This window comes from Odocoileus virginianus, chromosome 34 (genome assembly GCF_023699985.2).
Source record: "Odocoileus virginianus isolate 20LAN1187 ecotype Illinois chromosome 34, Ovbor_1.2, whole genome shotgun sequence".
Lineage (NCBI taxonomy): Eukaryota > Metazoa > Chordata > Mammalia > Artiodactyla > Cervidae > Odocoileus > Odocoileus virginianus.
The window spans coordinates 3,887,429-3,891,128 of NC_069707.1; positions in this window are offsets into that span (position 1 = coordinate 3,887,429).

Sequence of the window (3,700 nt, forward strand, 5' to 3'; positions counted from 1 at the left end):
GATTAGTTGACATCAGGAAAGCCTAATGACACTGCAGTAGACATGCCCCTTATGTAACACTCATGCATATCTATCTTGTTCTCTTCTGGAAAGTAATTTGACTTATTTCCTTTTCTTCACATGCCTTTAGTTTATTTCTTAAACTGAAATTTGTTCCTCCTGTGTTCAATATTTGATTGGATTTACTGCCTGAGGAAAAACAGATTATAAAAAGATTATCTAGGTTGTAATATTTTTAAATTGTGGAAAGCAGCTAATTTCTCCCATAAGAAGTAATATATGGATTGATCAGATGGATGACTGAACTCGTGAATCTACCAGTCTCCTCCAGAAATAATTTCTAGAGGGGGTGGAGGGGCGTGTTTAGAAAGATAAATCCAAAATAGCAAGGGAAAATGGACTGCCTTTAGGGGGCCCAAAATTATTGGTAATTTCTGAAAGGTAAGAAGGAGGTAAATAGGGCTGCAGCAGAGACCAGTGGAGGGTAGGACCAGTTATAAGCTGTGAGGCTGGCAGGTGGACACGTGGGAAACAGCAGTGTTCCCTGGGTGGGAGCCAGATGGTAGATCATTGGAAAGTAAATACATATGTGCATAAAATAAAAAAAGAATGAATATTACTACATGGAATGATATGTATGATTTCTCTTTCATAATTTTGCACATACTTGCATATGAAAATGCCTAAGAAATTGCTTGAAGAAAACATAAAAAACAAAAATTTTAGAACCACAAATGTAATAGGAACACTTTTTTTTTTTAACACGGTATTATACACTTTCATTTGAATATAAAATTGTAGGCAGAAGATGGAGTAAAAGTCTGAACAGAGCATTCTGTGAAAGAGTGGGCTTAGACTTGAGAAGTCAAGATTCATGTAATAATTTCACTTTATATCATATGACTTGTTAACAATGACAATGTCTTTGTATATATTTCATGTACTGAAGAATCAGATAAAAGAGCAAAAATTAACACAAATACAAAGCAATAGAAAGATATTTAGCAAATATAGGAAAACAGAAAATGAGCTTCTAAATATCTCTAGTACTGAATAAAGGAGACCATAAGTATTTTGGTATGATTCTTTGATTACTTGAAGGTTCTACATTATTTGGTTTGATATAAAGCACAGGGTTGTTCCTCTTGCTTTTTTCTTTTCTCTTTACAATTTCGGCAGCCATCATGCTCATGGTTACATGTGCATCTGTCTGGTATGTGCTGAGCACATCCTGCTGGGTGTGCTACTTCCTAAATTTCATGACTAATTCCTAAGTTTACCAATTAGAATTCTGCATTTAAATCTTAATCCAGTCTTCTTGCAAACCTACATCTAATATATGGATTTGTATGTAACACCAATACACAGCTTGTCAGCAATTAATTCATGTACCAATTAACTTGGCACTGAATTCCATTCCCTCTTCTTACATTTTCTTACCAGGAGTGTGTGTGTGGGTGTGTGTTTCTGTGGTGTGTGTGTGGGTGTGTGTGTGTGTGTGTGTGTGTGTGTGTGTGTGTGTGATGTGTGTGTGTGTGCTGTGTGTGTGTGGTGTGTGGTGTGTGTGGTGTGTGGGGTGTATGTGTGTGTGTGGTGTGTGTGTTTGGTGTGTGTGTGATTGTGTGTGTGATTGTGTGTGTGTGTGCTGTGTGTGTGGTGTGTGGTGTGTGTGGTGTGTGGTGTGTGTGGTGTGTGTGTGTGTATGTGTGTGTGGTGTGTGTGTGTGTGGTGTGTGTGTGTGTGTGTGTGTGTGTGTGTGTGTGATGTGTGTGTGTGGTGTGTGTGATATGTGGGGTGTATGTGTGTGTTTGGTGTGTGTGTGATTGTGTGTGTGTGCATGTGTGTGTGTGTGTGTGATGTGTGTGTGTGGTGTGTGTGTGTGTGGTGTGTGTGTGTGTGGTGTGTGTGTGTGTGGTGTGTGTGGTGTGTGTGTGTGTGTGTGGTGTGTGTGTGATTGTGTGTGTGATTGTGTGTGTGTGTGTGTGTGTGTGTGTGTGTGGTGTGTGTGTGTGTGTGTGGTGTGTGTGTGTGTGTGTGTGTGTGTGTGTGGTGTGTGGTGTGTGTGTGTGTGTGTGTGTGTGTGTGTGTGTGATTGTGTGTGTGTGTGTGGTGTGTGTGTGTGTGATTGTGTGTGTGGTGTGTGGGTGTGTGTGTGTGTGTGTGTGGTGTGTGTGTGATTGTGTGTGTGTGTGTGGTGTGTGGTGTGTGTGATTGTGTGTGTGGTGTGGTGTGTGGTGTGTGTGATTGTGTGTGTGGTGTGGTGTGTGTGTGTGTGATTGTGTGTGTGGTGTGTGTGTGTGTGTGTGGTGTGTGTGGTGTGTGTGTGTGTGGTGTGGTGTGTGTGTGGTGTGTGTGTGTGTGTGTGGTGTGTGTGGTGTGTGTGGTGTGTGTGGTGTGTGTGTGATTGTGTGTGTGTGGTGTGGTGTGTGTGTGTGTGGTGTGTGTGTGTGTGTGTGGTGTGTGTGTGATTGTGTGTGTGTGTATGTGTGTGTGGTGTGTGTGTGTGGTGTGTGTGTGGGGGGGTGTGTGGGGGGGTGTGTGTGTGATTGTGTGTGTGTGTGTATGTTTGTGTGATTGTGTGTGTGGGGTGTGTGTGTGTGTGGGGTGTGTGTGTATGTGGGGTATGTGTGTGTGGGGGGGGGTGTGTGATTGTGTGTGTGGTGTGTGTGCGTGTCTGTTTGTTCTCTTCACAGGGAGGGTGGGTACTCTCCTGAGGACTGTGGTTAAAGTTGTAGGCCCCAGGAGGTACAGAGTGGATGGTTCTAGATGAGAAGCATGGATGGAAGGGAGGGGTAAATACAGGAAAGAGAAATGGAAGGAGAGAGGTTATTTTAATGAAACAAGCAGGCCCGCACAGCTGTTAATGAAGGTCTGAGGACAGTGGAGGCCAAGCTACCTGTGGGATATTTTTGAGATGAGTTCCCCCACCTTCTATTAGCCAGGGAATCACGCAAAGACAATGCGTGCATTTGGAAAAAGCTCCATACGTTATTCCCGCAGACACCTTGATTTCTCTGTTCATTGATATTTATTTTTACTTACTTGGCTGCACCAGGCCTTAGGTGGAGCAGGAGGCATCTTTAGTTTTCACCGTGGCGTGTGGGATCTCCTGGTTGCAGCATGAAGGTTCTAGTTCCCTGACCGGTGACCGAACCTGCACAGCCTGCATTGGGATCGCAGGGCCTCAGCCACTGGACCACCAGGGAAATCCCTTCACTGCTCTTTCCATCTTCCTTACTCTCCAGCTGAGGACCACTAACTTGCTGACGCACAGGAAGACCAGACCTACAGTGGCGGAAAGGACGCACTGAGGAGACAGGGTCACAGTATCCCTTACCTCTTCCTCCAGAACAAAACCCAAACACCTTCCCAGTGAGCTGATTGCCTGCAGGAATATTACAAACCAAATTAATATTTCAAGATCATATAAAGTATGTTTGCTGTCCAAAATAAAATTACATGAAAAATCAGTAATAAAAAGGCATCTAGACAATCTCTAAATACTTGGAAGCTATGCAATTCAATTCTAAGTAGCTCAGAGGTCAAATGAAAACTGTTGTTGTTCAGCTGCTAAGTCATGTCCAACTCTTTGTGACCCCGAGGACTGCAGCATGCCAGGCCTCCCTGTCCTTCACCATCTCTCAGAGTTTGCTCAAACTCACGTCCACTCTGTCGGTGATGCCATCCAATCATCTCATCC